Genomic DNA, 20,532 nt, shown 5'->3' on the forward strand with positions numbered 1-20,532 from the left:
ACACACATTAACAGTAGTTGTAGTTGTCAGTGTACATACACAGTTAGTACAGGAAACTGGAGAAATGAATGGAGGAATGTTAATCTACAACACACCTGGAAATATGAGAGAGATACCAACCTTTACACTCACATAACATTGTCCACAGCATAACAGCATGGTCCCTGCCCTTAAAATCTGAAAGGGCTACGCCTATCTCACATACCTTTTTATAGCACTGTTCTGAAATCACAGTGAGAACTGCAATCAGTACACAACTGGCTGCATGCAATTAGCAAATGCTGGCTAACAATTGGTGCAGAGGCCATCACATGGGCATATGCAGATACCTACAAAAGTATGCTGTACTCCCAGTCCACACATGCAATACTTTCATTGCACCCTGAGAAGGACGTGAGAGACAGACAGACAGAGAGAGAGAGAGAGACAGAGACAGAGACAGAGAAAATTGCAATTAAGCAGACACAAACAAATTGTTCAGCAACAGCCACCTGAAAGCTGACAACTGGGAAGTGGAGCAGCAGGACAGAGAACCAGACGGCAACACAAGCAGCTGTGACAAACACAGGTAATGTAAAGTAATACTATAAAGGTCTACATACTGTGAACCCTCCATATGTGTCATTGGTCTGCATCCATATGTATATGAAGATGTGTAAAGGGCAGGGGACATACAGCAACTATCAGTGAAGGCTGTACATACATTTGTATGTGAGAGCATCTATGTGCACATATCAATGTTGGTTGATTGTAGGTTGTAGTGCCATGTACAAAGTAGGTTTCACAGTTATGTATGTTTAGCAGTATGTCAGTGTGTGTATACAGTATGGTAGACAAACATGTTGATATACCTGTCTATCATATGGATACGTATGTATGTCAACATATTTATGTGTATATATATATATATATATATATATATATATATATATATATATATATCTGACATGCATATATGTATACATAGACAGATGTAGATAGAATATTGTACAAACATATATATGTAATACACACATACAGGTATAGATATATGTAGATACATATACATAGACAGACTGATCTGACTATCTACAGGTATGACTGTATATGACGACCTTCAACACACCCTGTCCCACCCCCTCTGTCACTCTCACCCCCTCTGTGTCCCCCCCTCTCCACATCTATAGCAATATATGTACATCAATATATATATGTGTATATGTATACAGACATATATATATATATATATATATATATATATATATATATATATATAGAGAGAGAGAGATGTATATAAATTCTGAGTGAGGCATGTGTACAGATGTATTGCAACAGGTGCCTGGTGACAAAGGCATGGAGTGAACACCAGTGTCAAAACCGGAGTACCATGCCACATTCCAAATCACCTACACCAGTAACCACCAGATATGTGATTGGCTGCCCACCACTGCATGTGTCAGGGGTGAACAGGGTCATAAATGTGTACAATAGTGGCCCCAATGATATTCACAGTGGCACACTATCCCTGGAATACCTGCACATGGTATGTGTCAGCGAACATGGTGTGTCAGCTATGGACATGTAGGTCGGTGTACCCCTCCACACCACATAATGGATGCCTCTGTATGGACCTCACATGACAGCTACAGATATGGAGAAGGACACAGTGACATGTACAACACTGTGACAATGCACTCAAACACATTACCAATGCACAGTGACTGACAACACCACAGAGTACACATATACTACCCACATAGAGGTTACCACTCCCGGATTTACATATGTAAGTCACACCCATGACAGATGTCCAACAACCATAGTAACACCTCACACCATCCACAACCTAAATGACTGCTGTGTGTCGTCCGTGCCACTGCAATAGAGTGCACATGTGGAGGTAAAAGTTCCTACCCACAGATAAGACATACCCTGCAATAAACCACACAGTGTTAAGAAGCAAGACTCCCCATGAGTACATGTCACACATACCCCTGCTGAATGTTAGTCAGATAGGTAATATGCCATATGAGTCACCCTGTGTAACTGTGTGACAGCAGCAGGTACCATCACACCACATGTGTCACAATGGTCAGGGTAGCAGAACAGTACGCTGCTGTAGTCCCAGCGGCAATAGCATATTGTATAGTATTGTATTGTAATGTAATGTATTGTGTTGTATTGTATTGGTATGTTGAGGTGCCTCCTTTGTGGAGTGGAACCACTGCTGCTGTGCGTCAGTGTACAGGTACATATCCTGTAGTCAGGCTAGTGTTACATAGCACTTCTATATGTGTGTTTAGCTCCTGTCAGAGTTTATGTAGCATGCAACTGGGGATACCATCAGGTCCCATTCATGTTGTGTATTCTGCTGTCCTGAGGGTGGCTCTCACCTGGACATCTGTGATGACAGGGAGGTTACAGTCAGCTGGGATAACTATGTCTTATTTTGGGGGAGAAGGCGGGGTGACACCTGCACTGAACCTGTCTGCCACAATGTTGTCAATATCTGTGGTGTCAGTGAGATATTTGTTCTTGTGTACTAACTATGGGTATAGAGGATGGATCCTGACCAGGTTGCTAACATAACTGAAGAAGGCCTTCTGGTTATCTATAGTGTCCCTCTTAATTTCCCTCTCAAAGTTGCCCATGGATGTTTGCATGATGGAAAATAGATCCTTACTAGTGCTGCTCAGACATGCCCTCCCTTTATGGAATTATGCTCTGTCTTGCAGTAGCTTCCATCTTCTGTAATACAATCTGTCTATGGCTGGGGTCCACCAGACAGGATGCTGTCCCTTTGTGGAGAGTGTCTTGGTCATATATGGGATTGCATGATCCATGCATTCTCGGAGATGTCTGTAGAAAGCAATTGTGTAGGGGTCAGCATTGTGGGTTGTATCTGCCACTGGCCCAGTGGGCTGAAAGGATACCATGTCACTGTTACAAAGTGTAAAGTTTGCATCTGTAATGTTATTCACTATAGTCGTTTGTGCTGGTGGTGGAGGTGGGATATGTATATCCAGGGCAATCAGTGTGTGGTCAGCTTACAGTAGTTGATGATGTAGGCCATACAGTACCTAGATACAAACCCCCAGAGTGAGGAGGTGCTCTTGACCTGAATCAGTGTTTTGACTGCTGGGGTTTGGTAGTATGTCGTATGGAGTGCGCCATGTACTGTTGCACAGTTGCTGGCTGAGCACTGATACCTGGCCATTTACATATGTATCCACCAATAGACAGACAGATGCTATATATGTGAGATATGTTGCATCATAACAGTCGAGTAGGATGTGTAGTATGTGTGCCAAATTCTGCTGACATATATTGCTGATATCAGGTTATTTTCTTTCTCAGGTACATGGCCCACCCGCGGAATCCCACTTACTCCACAGCTGAGGATGAGGAGGTACACCAGAGCCTGGTGCGGGATTATGCAATACTCTTTTCCCGCACCAGCCAGAATCAGCAGGAGAGGGCTGCACTGTGGCAAGACCTTGTCCATCGGGTAAATGACATAGGCACGCATAATAGGACATATGAGCAGGTACGACATCACTGCAGTGATTTAATCAGACATGTCCGTCAGCATGCGTTGAATATCCACAGGCAACAGGTCGCCACAGGTGGTGGGGTGGCTACACATCCCCCACTCACCAGACTGGAGGGACTACTCATGAGTGTAGTGGCTCCAGTCCGCCAGCAACAACAACAGCAGCAGACATGCATTATGATGGAGGCTGGAGCCACGCAGCAGAAAGACAGTGAACGTGCAGGTAATATGCCATATGTATAGTTGACTGTTGTGTACACTGGTAGTTAATGCATGTGTGAGGTGTGTCCTTGGTTTGTAGCTGTCACCATAGTATTTAATGTGGAAGTGTGATATCCTCAATATTAGCAGCTGACCTGTGAAAGGCGAGTATTGTACTACTGACCTGTATCATACTCAGTAACAATGGCACAGTTGTGCCCACTGACATTAGTTTCTTCACGTCTGCAGGTCCCTCTGGTATAACAGCAATGCAGCCTATCCATGCTGGTGAGTATGTGTTAACAATTCCTGTAATAGTTTTGATAGTAATAGTACTATTTGGCTCACTTAGTAGTGCTCTTTGTATGCATGTAGGTGTGTCTGTGTCTGTGTGTTGATATCACGCATACTGAGTACTGTACAATTGTGTGAAACTGTGTGCATGTGTGCATGTGTACACGTGTGCACGTGTGCATGTGTGCATGTGTGCATGTGTACATGTGCATGTGTGCACGTGTGCATGTGTGCACCTGTGCATGTGTGCATGTGTGCACGTGTGCATGTGTGCACCTGTGCATGTGTGCATGTGTACATGTGTGCACCTGTGCATGTGTGCACGTGTGCATGTGTGCATGTGTGCATGTGTACATGTGTGCATGTGTGCATGTGTGCATGTGTACATGTGCATGTGTGCACGTGTGCACGTGTGCATGTGTGCACATGTGCATGTGTGCACCTGTGCATGTGTGCACGTGTGCACCTGTGCATGTGTGCACGTGTGCATGTGTGCATGTGTGCACGTGTACATGTGTACATGTGTGCACCTGTGCACGTGTGCAATGTGTGCACCTGTGCATGTGTGCACCTGTGCATGTGTGCATGTGTGCATGTGTACATGTGTGCATCACTGGTAATGTGTAGACATCGTAAACTGTGTTTCCTGTTTCCCTCCCACAGGTTCTGGTGCTGCTCTGGTGTCATGTAGCAGGGAACCTGAATCAGGTGCCGTGGGTACTGATAATGATGACATCTGTGTAATGGCACAGGAAGGTATGCCAGGGACCGCCATTGGTCAGCCGATTGACAGTACACAGCTGTCGACCCCATCAATGCACACAGTTATCCTGCCAATACACCCTTTGTCACCAATGTCCCTAGGTGATGGACAGCATACAGTGGGCATTGACCAGGGTAATGTGGCATCTGTGGCACATGCCTCCCCATACAGCAGCCATGGGCATGGCCCAGAGATGGTACCACACAGACAGATGTCCAGGGGTTCTCGTGGGAGCATCCGTGGGCGTACTGCCCCTGTCAGACATGCCCACAGAGGTCTTACAACCTCAGCTATGTTTTGGGCTGTCATGCAGGCACAGTCACATATGGAACGGTACACCAGACAGGGTCTGAGGGAGCTGACAGCATGTCGCACAGCCATGACTGACAGTATGCGTGACATTGCGGCTGCCATCCGTGATTTCACCGATGTCATAGACAGATGTGGGGACATATTAGACTGGTTCCACAACTACATGTCCATGAGCCAGGGCGATGGTGGGCGGTTGAGGCATCGACGTGGCCGTATGCCAGCAACAGCAGCAGCTGGCAGTCGTCGTGGACGACAACAGGGCCGTGGCCGCCCCCGTAGTGCCAGCAGCAGCCTCAGCAATGCTGGGTCTGTGCTGTCATCAGACCGCCCCAGGAGACCACATGCACGTGGCTCTGGCCAGGCCCGACAGGGATCTGTGTCCAGTCAACGAATACCTGCTTCTGATGACAGTACCCAGTCTGGGTTGGTACTGGATACGGTCCGTAGCACCCCTGCAAGGCACAGGTACCATGTCCGTGGCCAGAGACACTGATCTGTATGACCTGGCAGGTACAGTCTGTGGCTGTCCACAAACACCAGTATATGGCAGCCATGAGGTGGAACTGTGTGCATCCATACACACATGCAAATTGACAACACCTAGGGCTACCGCATACACGCACACACTGCATCAACATTGCCCCACCTTCTACTGCTGTCCCTCACCAACACACATACACATACATGTCAATGGGTGGTATCGGTGGCTGACTCAGGCATACCAAGTTCACACCCTGTGCATATGATGAAACTGTGCCACCTCCTGCAATCTGTAACAACTGTGCAGGTACAGGTTAACATGTTGCTGATGCACAGGGTGACCATATAGATGTGTAGTAATAGTATCATGTTGTTAACAGTACTGTGTGCTGAATTAATTGTGGGTATATCACAGCATGCCTGATGCAGTAAGTGTGTGATTGTCATGTACTGTTGTCTACACCCATGGTAATTACCATAGTGTATCATCTGCACATGTTGGCATACTGGTGGTAATGATGTCAACAGAAGGCTACATACATAGGTAGCACAAGGGATAAGGTAATGAATGTAGTAATACGCAATGATGGACATGTAAATTGCAAGTGGCATGTGTCCCACACTGGACTCTGCAATGCAGATGTTTGAGGATGTTGATATGTGTGCAGTACTACACAACTGGTACAGGACACACAGGAGCACCCTAGCACTGCATGCTCACATCTCATACCATGCTAGACAGCCCCAACACACAAAACTAACTGTCACAGGAGGGAGAGTCCCCATATATGTCAGGGATACTGTGGTGGCAGGCCAGGTAGCATACATCCTACTAAGTATGGAACCACTGAGTGAAGGCTCAGTTTCTGTTATTTGACATGTGTATTACTGCAGGTATGAGCACATGGGTTTCCATCCAGTTATTGTACATCCTGACAGTACATGGTCTGTACACTTGTGTGCACTGAGACTGGACTCTAGCCATCTGCCCCATGTATTTCCATGTACATGTGCATAGTGCCTGCATATTTGCAGTGTTACCTACTGGAAGTGGTACAGCTTGTTTGTTGTACAATGGACTACATGTGGCCCTGTTTACTGTAGCTTTGTTTGCATGCATGTTTGCTTGCAATTACCCTGGAATACTGATCACACCTGCAATGCATAGTTATAGAGCTTCTGTGGACTCCTAGTGCCATCTGCATAGCTTACTATATGTATGTCCATGTCCCACTTGACAGGATGTCACTGTTTGTCCTGTTCACATGTACATTGCCTGTGACACAGTGCATATGACTTACCTGGCATGTGTCCACGTGAGCAGTCATATATGCTACTGCTAACTAATCACAGGCACTACACCTTCACATATTCATCTTCTGTTGAACTACCTGCTTCGCTAGGGATGGCCTGCACCTGTCACCCCTGGGCTTTCAGATATTGGCAAAGGCTCTGCTACCCCCATAGTGCCTATGTTAGGCAAGGCTCAAATGACAAACCCACCTTCATAGGTATCACAAGGGATAAGAAACTAAGAGTAATGATACCCAACGCCAGAAGTCTAAACCTCCAGATGCATCCACCCGAAACTCTCCTTGGCATGGAGAACATCGATATCTGTGCAGTAACAGATGCCTGGTTCAGGGCTACTGAGAGCACACCAGCACTACCAGGTTTAACCTGGTTGATTTCTTTGAAACAGTCACCAAGGCCATTGATGAGGGAAGGTGGTTCACACAGCCTACCTGGACCTCGCAAAAGCCTTCACAACAATACCCCACTTGGGCATTCTAGAGAAGCTCACCAGCTTAAATATAAGCCCCTATGTCACTAGATGGATTGCACAGTGGCTCAAGGACAGAACCCACATGGTTAGAATTGCTGGAGCCATGCCAGACTCCAAACCAGTTACGAGTTGTGTCCCACAAGGCTCAGTCCTGGAACCTCTCTTGTTTGGTATATATTTATTGGAGGTACAGGCCAACACGGACGGACTGTGGCTGACCAAATATGCAGATGACTGCGAACTGGCCACCATAATTGACTCTCCAGCCGACACAAGCATCTTCCAAAGGGGCATCATAGAAACAGACAACTTGTGCCAGAGCCATGACCTTCAGCTGAACAGTGTTTAGAAAGGGAAATGTGCATCCTGTAGTCTGTTCTCCTAGTTGCCAAAAGGGACATTTTCCTCACACACACTAACCCCCCTCAGCTAAAAACGCACACTTGCCATTTGCAGGATTCAAACCCCTGTCTGACTATGTTAGGGCACTTGAGACGGACACATTAGCAAAGCGTGCTATTCGCATTACTGAAAGGTTTTCCTTCTCTTGCTGTACTTATAGAGTGCTGACATCATCGGTGTTCAGAAAGGGGAATGTGCATCCTGTAGTCTGTTCTCCTAGTTGCCAAAAGGGACATTTCCCTCACACACAAATGAATCCCTCTCAGACAAACACACACACACTTACCATTTGCAGGATTCAAACCCCTACCTAACTATGTTATGACAGATGCATTAGCAGAGCTCGCTATTCGCATTACTGGGAGGGTTCCCTTCTCCTGCTATACTTATAGAGTGCTGACATCATCTGTGTTTAGAAAGGGGAATGTGCATCCTGTAGTGTGTTTTTCCAGTTGTCAAAAGGGACATTCCTTTCCCACAGACTTACACACACACCAACCCCACTCACACTGAGCATTTGCAGGATTCAAACCCCTACCTAATTACGTTAAGACACTTGTAACAGACGCATTAGCGGAGCGCACTATTCGCATTACTGGGAGGTTTTTTTTTTCTCCTGCTTTACTTATAGGGTGCTGACATCATCTGTGTTTAGAAAGGGGAATGTGCATCCTGTAGTGTGTTTTCCCAGTTGCCAAAAAGGGCATTTCTCTCCCACAGACTTACACACACAAACCCCATTCACACACACTGAGCATTTGCAGGATTCAAACCCCTACCTAACTATGTTATGACGGTTGCATTAGCGGAGCATGCTATTCGCATTACTGGGAGTTTTTTTTTCTCCTGCTGTACTTATAGGGTGCTGACATCATCGGTGTTTAGAAAGGGGAATGTGCATCCTGTAGTGTGTTTTCCCAGTTGCCAAAAGGGACATTTCTCTCCCACAGACTTACACACACCAACCCCACTCAGCACTTGCAGGATTCAAACCCCTACCAACTATGTTATGACACTTGTGAAAACGCATTAGCGGAGCGCGCTATTCACATTACTGGGAGGTTTCTTTTCTCCTGCTGTACTTATAGGGTGCTGACATCATCGGTGTTTAGAAAGGGGAATGTGCATCCTGTGGGGAGGCAGACGCCAAGCACACTCTGGCTAAGCTGTCATTCCCTAGGGCAAACAGCCTAGTGTTGACCTCTACACCCATATGTTTAATTGTCAAATGCACATTATTTGTTGCTGATAGACTGTTTGCACATCTTTATTGCCATAGCATTCCCTGTTTGTATGAACAACTTGTGCATCTGTGGAAGATGTTTGCATATGGGAGGGATCCACTATATCATGTATGTCTCTGTAGTCATTTAACTGTGTGCACTGGGCAGACTGTTGTAATGTGGTTGGTTCCTGGAATAACACGTACAAACACCAGATATGTGTGTCCAACTGCTAAACTGAGATTTGGCCTAAGTGTGTGAGCATGCCCAGTTCAGCCTTCCCATGGCATGTTGTCTGACATATGTCTCATTTATCAAAGTGTGTGAGCATGCCCAGTGTGAGCATTCCATATGTTGAACTCTGCAGCCCACCACATTTGTGGATGAGTGTGAACTTCAACAAATATCACCCATTTATGGTTGTGTGTTGTGTGTCATGTTGTGTAGTTACTGTACAACTGCTTTGTGTGTGAACACAACAGGATTATACTGTGCCTGCAGTGTTTGCATGGGATACTTTGCATACAGTTGTCAACATCCTTTCACACTGACCTAACACTGTAGTACTGTATAGTGTACTGGTAGTACTTTGACTGTGGTGGACAGTATCCTGGGCTTTAGTGCTATCACTGCTTTACATTTCGATAGTGAGCACAACAGCCTGGTTAGGGGCCAGTTGTGTACATCTGACCATGTTGCATTCTGTTCAGATATGAACTACCTAAACCAGGCTTGTCCAACATTGGTAGTGTATTCCACAACATAAGTGTACATTTGCAAACACTAGCGATGTGACCTAGTCCATGTCTAATGCTAGTTGGAGAGTGTGTTTGTCCTTCAACACACATTGTAAGTGGAGTTTGCCATGACATATGTCATGGTTAGTATACTGTGCCTCTGTCTACCTGTGACATGACAGTGATACCCAGGATAAAGCTACCATCTCCCATCCATTCATCAAGATTCCTATTGAGGAAAATTGATAAGTGACTCTATGGGTAGCCTGTACTGGGAGTTCACTCATGGGTGGGGGTGGCTTCTGTGTTATGGATCATGCAGTACAGCTTGTCCTATGTAAGTCAGTGCTGGGGTTCAGGTCTCTCATGTGCATAGCTCACTGCCATTCAGATTGTACAAGGTGCAGCATGTTTATTGATACCAGCAACACAGGCAACACATGGCATCTGTGCAACCTCTTTGATACTCCTGGTGAGGTACTGGTGGGGACTTTACGGTTGATGGAGGTGTCTGCTGAGGTACATCCCACAGGGGCTATTGTAGTCAATTGTACCGCTGATGGAGGATGACTGCAGAGCCACAATGACCTCCCCTTATCTAGATCTGACAACCTTCATGATTAGGTGGGTATATGGTATGTTTCTGTAAACACTACAGCACATGTTTGTCCAATGCAGGATATCTATCACCTTGTGTCCCCAGGTCTCTCATTACATGTTAACTACATAATGGGTTAACACCTATGTGGTAATTGGTGGGCACTTACTGTATACCCACGGGGGTTGACTATACACTTTTCTGCAATTAGCTTGCTGACATGGCTATGGCACCAGTTGTCTGTTTCTATGTGGCCCTTTTGTGGGATGCTTGTGTCAGCTGGTGGATCATATATGGTGAGCAGTTTGTACTCCTCTGCAAATATGTTCAGACACAGTCCTTCCATGTTTGCCTGTACCTATGGGACATATATACCAGACGAGGGAGATCCCAGGACCAAGCCTTGTGGGATGCCAGTTATATCTGGTTTGTAGTCTGACATGGCTGCAGCATGTCTGACCATGTCTGTTCTGTCCTTGGTCTGGTTTGCAACCCCTCTACTGACATAGGGGTTTATATTTAAGCTGGTGAGCTTATCTATAATGAACACATAGGGTATTGTATAGAAGCCTTTGCAAGGCCAGCTACGCTGTGTGGACCACATTGCCCTCATCAATGACCTTAATGACTGTTTCAATTGAGTCAAACATGTTTAGGGGCAGGATCTGCACTTAAGAAAGCCACACTGGGTAGGGTCCGGTGTCAGTAGGTCCCCAATATCTTTATGTCTGTGGTACATGCTGATCCTTTCCATAGCTGTGCAGACCGAGCTTCTCAGGATTCTGGGGTAGTAGTTTTCAGTATCCATTCAGGCAACACCTTTGTTGAGAAGGACCACTGTTGTTGTATACTGCTCTTTGGGTACATATTCTGTGGTAAGGCTGACATTGAGCAGTAGTGTGATTTGGCATTCCATTCATCTTGGAGTCCATGTTGCACTCAGCCCAGGACACCATCTCATACCATTGCTGCTGTGTGTTTTGCTTTGTAGATGCTGGCTGTTACCTCAGCATCTGCAATTTCAGGGGGCCAGCAGTCTGCTGGGATAGATATTCTGCATTATGGGGGGGGGGGTTGCACTGCACCTGTCAGGATGTATGTTGGCAATATGCGTGTGTTTGGTATGTTGTTTGTAATATTTGTGTGATTCAGAGCATATCTGAATTCCCAACACGGTTCCTACCATCAGTTGTGGAAGCCTTGGGATTATCCTTAGTGTCCTGTACAATTTGTATCTTCATAGGTTCATAGGTTCATACTAGGCTATCCACCCTAGGGCATTTGTTAGCCTAGCCAGAGTGTGTGTGGCTTTTGCCACCCCTTGCAATGTGAATATTATGGCCATTTATGATTTGCTTTGCTGTGCCTCTGTCTGGACATGACACAGTGAAGACCCCCAGTGTAACTCTACAATCATCCATCCACTTGGCAAGATTCCTGTTGAAGAGTGTCAGTGAGGGGCTCTGCCTAACATGGAGTGGGATTCTGGTCCAGGGTGTGGGGAGCCTCTGGATTATGTATCTGTCCCCCCAGCACATCCTATTTCATTGTTTGTTGAGGTTGACATCTCTCACTCTCACAGCTCCGATGGCTTTGAGTTTTCTGGGGTGGAGCATGTCCATTACTCCTGTGTTGGGCATGGCCTTCTACAACAGGCATGCAATGCCTCTGTGTAGGCAGTATGTGACTGCATTCAGCTGGGGTGTCTACAGCCAGGCAGCATATGACATGTATTTGAGACCCTTTATCCTCTTGGTGAGGTACCTTTGAGGTCTTTCTAACTGCTGCAGGTGTCAGGTAAGGTACATCCCATATGAGGCATTGTACTAGATTATGGGTGTGATAAGAGAACAGTATAGGGGCACAATGACCTCTGTTGACGTAGATTTATTTATTTATTTATTTTTATTTTACATTTGTTGACCGGGATAGTCCGACTGGATACATGTCCATTTTCAGCGGAGGCCCGGGGAGAAAAGCTTCACAATGTCAGAAGGTTACATACATGGTTACATTCTTAAGTGCAGATCCTGCCCCTAAACATGTCCATAACAGGTTACTGTCCACTTGTGTCCCTAGGTCCCTGATTACTCCTTCCATACATAATGGTTTACCACCTATGTGGTAATTTGTGGTACCTTGTTTGGTATTTGGTGGGACGTTCATACTGTCCAGTGTCTTCAGGACGGCTGGGTGGGGTTCCTGTGTGTGAGAGTGTGGTCTGTAGCATGCTACATATTGATGTGAATCCTTTCCTGATACGGTGTCAAATGTAGACAGTCTTCCTAGCCACATTGGCAATGTGAGTTTCACATAACAGGTTACTGTCCACTTGTGTCCCTAGGTCCCTGATTACTCCTTCCATACATAATGGTTTACCACCTATGTGGTAATTTGTGGTACCTTGTTTGGTATTTGGTGGGACATTCATACTGTCCAGTGTCTTCAGGACGGCTGGGTGGGGTTCCTGTGTGTGAGAGTGTGGTCTGTAGCATGCTACAGACTGTACAGCAGTCTTGCCTACAGTTAGTTGCACATGGGTAGACCCCAATGCCTTGTGCATTGTCAGTTACCTGGACGTATGGGTGTCTGTGCTGAATATGGATACTCACCCTCCTTTTATGTTTTGTTCCAGGTTTTGGGGCCATGACACATGATATGTGGTATAACCTGGTAGTGCTGGTGTGCTGTCAGGAGGCTTGCAGCAGGTTTCTGTCACTGCACAGACATCGATGTTCTCCATACTGGGGATGGCCTTGGGAGCATGCATATTGGGGTTTACACATCTGGCATTGGTCAGCATTACCCTTATGTTTCTTTCCACTTATGTTTTCCAGGGTGGTGGGTTAGTCTTTTCAGCCTTGCCTACAAAAGGCTCTATGGAGGTGGCAAAGGCCTATCCAATATCCAGACGCCCAGGGGTAACAGGTGCAAGCCATCCCAAGAACAGCTGCGTGGCTTGTCAAGCATGACATCCCAAGCAGACAGACATTGGATCCCCTTGGAATGACACCAGTAAGTGTGCCACTTGCTATGACTGATCATTCCGTGTTTGTACTGTGGCATTATTCTTGGTAAGGGTAGGATACTGCAAACGGTGAGTGTCATACTGGCCTGGACTACATAATCAGAGAGCTCATCTATGTCTCTTTTCATGTAGTCTAGGGAGGTACATCTCAGGTTATTCACACCAGCATGGACTATGACTGCATCATATTTCTACTTGCTTTGGAGTGACCTGCATACTTCTGTTATGTGGCGTATTGTGGCAGCCTACAGGCAGCTTACTGTACCCTTTCCCTTGTTCAGTCTGGTGTGCGGATCAGCAGTGTGTCTGACTATGAAGTCACCTATTACAACTGTATCAGGCATGTTGTTTCTCCTTCTGGCCTGTGACTGTTTGGCACACCAGCTTTGTGTACTATGTGTTGCATGTGCTATGTTTGGAGGTTGTTTGATTGGGTGTCTACTTTAGAGGCCTCTGTTGGTGTGCTGTGTTTGTAATTTGTGCCTCCGGGAATGTTTTTCTGTGTTTATGTGTTTGGTTTGCAGTTGTGATAGGTCTATGTGAGACTGTGTTTGTGGTTTGTGTGGTTACCTTCTCCTCCTGACTAGTTTTGGGAGTACTGAGTTGAGGGAGCTCAGCCTCCAGTTTGGATAGATGGTTGCATCTCCCACATATATTTGTATTTCTTGGGTGGAGTTGGGGGTTGTCTGTGTACTTGGGGCAGGTGTACCATTGCCTCAGGATTCACAGATTCAACTTGTTGTGGCTGGCCTTAGTGGATTGCATGTGTGGACAGATTTTACTGCCATACTACTGATCAGTGATTACTTCATTGTTTATGTTTGCTCTATCATGTAGTAGCTTCCTCATTCTCTTGCATGGTTTGGTTATGGCTGGTGTCCACCATGCCAGATGTCTGCATGTATGGCATTGTGTCTTGTTTTAATTTAGGATTGCATAATCCAAGCATTCCTGGCAGTGTTCATGGAATGGCTGTATTACAGGTTCTGAGGTGTGGCCCATATTTTTCACCTGCACAGGACCTTTAATGGATTCCACATCAGTTTGGAGGAGTGCAAATATTGCTTTACACATGTTTTCCACTGTGGTTTTCTGGCCAGGGACTGTGGTCAGGATTTGTATATCCAGTGTGATTACTCTATGGTCTGGTTTTACCAGTGAGCAATACACTTCTCGTCTTGCCATCCAGTACCCATGTTGCTGATTATCACATCCAGTATGCTTACCCCTCTTGTGGGAGTGGTACATTGTTCCTGGGCCTTTTGGTTTATGGATTCTATGAACTTTTGTCCTGCACTGTTGGAGCTAGTATAATGCTCCCAGTCTATGTCTGGGTATTTTCAGTCACCCAATATAATGTGGTTTGGAGGACTTGATATATTCATGTATTCCAGCATAGGCCAGGTGCAGTTCCTGGTGTTGGGACAGTAGTCTGTAGCAGGCTATAAACTGGGGGGCAGTTTTAGCCACTGTTACTTGACCATGGCTAGTCCATGCTGCTTCTTGTTGTGGTACCAACATGGGGGTGTGGTTATCCTTGACAATTCTTGCTAGTCACCCTCCTTCTGTAGCTTGTTCCATGTTTTGAGTCTGTACAGCACAGTATGAGGTGTAACCTGGTAGTGTTAGGGTGCTGTTGTGAACCTTGACTCAATTTTCTGTTACAGCACAGATATCAACATTCTCCATACTGGGTGAGTTTAGACTGCATGCATCTTGCTGTTTCGACTTATCCCTTATCTTATTCTTATCCCTTCTGATACCTATGGAGATAGGTTTGTGTTTTGAACCTTACCTATTCAGGGCACACTGTGGATAACAACAGCCTTTGCCAGTATCCATACGGCCTGCACTGATAGGTGCATGCCAGTCCTAGCAGGTGGAGCATCATGTCATGCTCAGCATGTCATCCCAGACTGGCACACATTGGAACCCCTTTGACTAACTGCGATACTTCAGTCAATTATTGCACTTGATCATCTCATTGTCATATTGTGGCATGATGCTTGGTGAGGGTAGGATGTTAGTCAGGGTCCTCAGGTGTGCATATAGTACATGGTGTTACATTACTTAACACATGGCATTCATGCTTCAGGTGGTACTGCAGGGCTGCCTCTGTCGGATGCGCATATTACACTTCCCTGTACATGTTTGTGAGCAGGTCATGTCATTGTAGGCATCCATGTTATTATCTGAGTGAGTCAGAGGGGGTATCATTCCCAGGGTTCCTACTGAGCCAGTGTATGTGCTATGCGTTGCCTCTTTGCCAAGGCCAGGGCATACTGGGCACGCCTCCTTCTGCCTACTGGGGCAGGCTCAGGTTGTTCCTCCTCCGAGTCATGCTCTGCCTGTGATGGCCTTGGCAATGGTGGGGGGCTGTTTGGCCCGGCCCTATGCTAGTCCTGCTGCAGCTGTTTTCGCAAGATCATATTATGTAGCATAGCACATACCATGACAATTTGGGTACATGTAGTTGGTGTGTACTGCAAGGCTCCACCAGATGTGTCCAGACACTGGAACCATGACTTGAGCAGCCCAAACACACGCTCTATTACATTACGTGTTTGTGCGTGTGCCTCATTATGGCGTTCCTGTTCAGGTGTGTGTGCGTTTCTGATGGGTGTCATCAGCCACAGCTCCAGTGCATAACCTGCATCCCCCACTAGGTGTCCGTGCGGGATATCCCCATTGGCAAATGTCTGGTACAGCTGCATCAAATGCCAGATGTGGGAATCATGGTAGCTCCCAGGACAGCCAGCACACACATTCATTACTATGCCCTGGGCATCACACACGACCTGGCAGTTGATGGAGGGGAAGCCCTTGCGGTTGATGTATGCCCTACCCCGCTCACCGGCTGGTGCTTTGATGCGTATGTGTGTGCAGTCTATTGCATCCACTACCTCAGGGTATTCCGCTATTTGCTGGAAGAGACGCATATTGCTGGCCAATACCTCACGGGCATTGGGGAAATATACATGATCACTGACATGTGCTGACATGGCATCCAGGAACTGGTGCAGTACCCTGGAGGCTGATGCCTGTGATATCCCCATCATATCACCAGTTGGTCTCTGGAAGGTACCTGTTGCTAGTATTCTTAGGCCAACACATACCTTGGTTTCCACTGGGATGGGTTCCCCTCTGTTGGTTCTGTGTGTGAGGCATGGCCTGCACAGCTCCACTATTTGCTGCAGGAGGTCTCTGTCCACTCTATAGTGCTCTACTATCTCCAGCTCATGTAACCCATGGTAGGTGACCCTGGGCCTGTGCACTCTTCTCTGTCTCCTCACTGTGGGTTGTCTGGCACCATCTGCATTGTCACCACCCTCAGCAAGTCGCCTATGTCTCATTATGACAGCTATGGCAGCCCCTAACATTTCTGCTCTGAGTTCAGCTTTTTCAGTTTTCACTTCTAATAGCTTACTCCTGTCTTGCAGTGTCTCTTGAGAGAAACATCCTGCACTGCTGTTTGCAGAGTTTTAAGTGCTGGGCTGGGCTACTATTCTGCCTGTGTAATTGCCTGCTTCTAATTGTTTTCACCTGCTAGCTCCAGCAGTATTCCCTGCTAGCTTCCTACTAAATCTGTTGCTTCCTTTTTCCTCTCTGTTTCCTCAGGGAGGAGCCGTGTGCAAACCAGCAGAAACACGCTCACAGTGGCTTACACGTGCGCACACATGCTTACACAGTTCAGAATCTGCTTATTCGGATTAAAACACGTGCACACCCGCAAACAGTGTTAAACATCTCCCAACACGCTCCCACATGCTCAGTCTGCCTTACACGCGCGCACACTGTCTTACTCATGCTTCATGGCGTGCACACGTGCGCATGCACGCCCAGCAAGAAACTTCGGTGTAGGCAACAGTGTACACCTTCCATTTCTTGACTTTCTCATGCTTATCTAGTGGCACACCTCTTTCCATGATATCTGTCTGACATCTGTCATGTAACTCTGACCTCCAATGAACTGCATTTCTTTCTACCATTTCCCCCTGTGATGTCACCTATCTCCTACTCTGTTCCTCCCCTTCTGTAACTCTTACACTACTCAGACTGTGCTCATTTGCTATGTGACAGTGGAATTCAGTTTCCTAACACTCATTTGCATCAGATTGCCTACTAATGCTTAGTTACATGTCTTAGACTCAGCTTCCCCCCTTAGCAACCACTACACGGTGGCCATGTTGGTTTTGGTCTGCTGGTCCCTGCATTGACATTCCATGTATTGCATAAAACCCACATTTGTGGGTTTATAACCTTCATTTTTATGTTTTATACAGCGCAGCCCGTTTGCGCGGGGCTGCGCTGGGTTTAAACATCGGCAATCGCCGAAAAAAAAAATTATATTTTTAATATATTTGCATCAGGTTACTTTGCCAATGGCCACATATTTGGCCATTGGCATGCTGCCTGACACATATGCACCCTTTATTTGGAGCTGACATGGCTCCATTGCAGTTTTTGCAGAAACGTACTCAGTTGTCAACTGAGTACATTTCTGCAGCTAAAACGGCTCTTACACGGGCTGTTCTGGGCTTCCTGGATCGTTAATCATCCTCATTTGCATGCTATTCGGCTGCAAGTGAGGTGATTAGCTTATCCACGCCCACTCCATGTAAGAGACGTTTTAGCTTGTATCTTACATGGACTTTGGGCTGTTCCTGGATCGTGAAGGCTGCATGAAGTCTTACACTACTCTTAGACTCTGTGCAAGCCTTCGTGAATCCGGCCCAGTGTTTTTTGATTGTATCTGCTTTATTTTTTGCAAAGTTCTACAGCAGCAGAGAGACAAAAGAGAGACTTTGGAGTGAGCAAATATCATTTTTTTGCATTTTCTTGCTGTCTTTAGCTAATTCCACTTAAAATTCAGTTTTTCTAGAGTTTCTGTGATTTAAACAGCTTGCTTCAACTACATATTGCACTTATTTTACTGCCTGCACATTAACAAAGTTATTTTTGTGTTTAAATTACCTGTTTAACTGTTGTAGGCTACACAGTCAAGTGTGATAGCCATTTCTGTGCATTTAAAGTGTTTTTTTATTGTGTCTGATTTATTTTCTAAAAAAAAGCAACAAAAAATACTTGTTTTCCCACTATTCTAAGCTAGTATAGTCCAGTTTTCAGGTTAGTGCTGAATTCAGGGCTGTGTTACAAGTTTATGTGGTTGCCCATACCTTACCTGGATAGAAGGAAGTTTCTCTGTTCACTGTAAGAGAGGGAGCTTTGAGCAGCCTATCTGTCCCTGGAGGAGTGGTTTCAGCCCAGAAAGTTGTAGTTTATTGGCCATTTTGGGCTAATGTCTATCTCTTTCATTTCCCTGCTATAAAATCCACATTTGCAAGGTTTTTGTGCTAGTATACAGCTCAGTAAGATCCTGCCTGGTTTCTTACAGAGTTCTACAGCAGCAGAGAGACAAAAGAGAAACTTTGGAGTGATTAGGTATAATTTTTCTGCATTTTCTTGCTGCCTTTAGCTAATTCTGTCTAAAACGCTGATTTTCTAGAGTTTCTGTGATTTAACAAGCTTCTTTCAGCTACATATTGTACTTATTTTACTGCCTTCACTTTAACAAAGTAATTTTTGTGTTTAAATTACCTGATTAACAGATGTAGGCTGCACACTCAAGTCTGATAGCCATTTCTGTGCATTTAATGTGTTTTTTTGATTGTATCTGCTTTATTTTCTGAAAAAAAAACAAAAAAATATATACTTGTTTTCCCACCTTTCTAAGCTAGTATAGTCCAGTTTTCAGGTTAGTGCTGAATTCAGGGTTGTGATACAAGTTTCTGTGTTTTCCCATACTTTACTTGGATAGAAGGAAGTTTCTCTTTTCACTGTGAGAGAGGGAGCATTGAGCAGCCTATATGTCCCTAGAGGAGTGGTTCCAGCACAGAGATTAGTAGTTAATTGGCCATTTTGGGCTAATTTCTATCTCTTTCATTTCCCTGCTATAAAACCCACATTTCCAAGGTTTGTGTGCTAGCATACAGCTCAGCAAGCTGCTGCCTGGTGCCCTGCAAAGTTCTACAGCAGCAGAGAGACAAAAGAGAGACTTTGGAGTGATTAAGTATCATTTTCTGCTTTTTCTTGCTGTCTTTAGCTAATGCCACCTAAAATGCAGTTTTTCTAGAGTTTATGTGATTTATAAAGCTTGTTTCAGCTACATATTGTACTTATTTTACTGCCTGCACTTTAACAAAGTTTTTTTCTGTTTAAATTACCTGTTTAACTGTTGTAGGCTACACACTCAATTGTGATAGCCATTTATGTGCATTTAAAGTGTGTTTTGATTGTATCTGCTTTATTTTCTGAAAAACAAAAAAAAAAAACAAAAAATATACTTGTTTTCCCACCTGTCTAAGCCAGTACAGTCTAGTTTTCAGGTTAGTGCTGAATTCAGGGCTGTATTACAAGTTTCTGTGTTTGCCCATACCTTACTTGGATAGAAGGAAGTTTCTCTGTTCACTGTGAGAGAGGGAGCTTTGAGCAGCCTATCTGTCCCTGGAGGAGTGGTTTCAGCCAAGAAATTAGTAGTTTATTGGCCATTTTGGGCTAATTTCTATCTCTTTCATTTCCCTGCTATAAACTCAACATTTGCAAGGTTTGTGTGCTAGTATACAGCTCAGCAAGCTGCTGCCTGGTGCCCTGCAAAGTTCTACAGCAGCAGCGAGACACAAGAGAGACTTTGGGGTGATTAAGTATCATTTTCTTGGTGTCTTTAGCTAATTCTGCCTAAAATGCAGTTTTTCTAGAGTTTCTGTGATTTATAAAGCTTGTTTCAGCTACATATTATACTTATTTTACTGCCTGCACTTTAACAAAGTTGTTTTTCTGTTTAAATTACCTGTTTAACTGTTGTAGGCTACACACTCAATTGTGATAACCATTTCTGTGCATTTAAAGTGTTTTTTTGATTGTATCTGCTTTATTTTCTGAAGAAAAACAAAACAAAAAAAAATACTTGTTTTCCTTCCTCTCTAAGCCAGTACAGTCTAGTTTTCAGGTTAGTGCTGAATTCAGGGCTGTATTACAAGTTTCTGTGTTTGCCCATACCTTACTTGGATAGAAGGAAGTGTCTCTGTTCACTGTGAGAGAGGGAGCTTTGAGCAGCCTATCTGTCCCTGGAGGAGTGGTTTCAGCCCTGAAATTAGACGTTTATAGGCCATTTTGGGC

The sequence above is a fragment of the Protopterus annectens genome, chromosome 2.part1 (assembly GCF_019279795.1).
Source record: "Protopterus annectens isolate FY-2018-M chromosome 2.part1, PAN1.0, whole genome shotgun sequence".
Classification (NCBI taxonomy): domain Eukaryota; kingdom Metazoa; phylum Chordata; order Ceratodontiformes; family Protopteridae; genus Protopterus; species Protopterus annectens.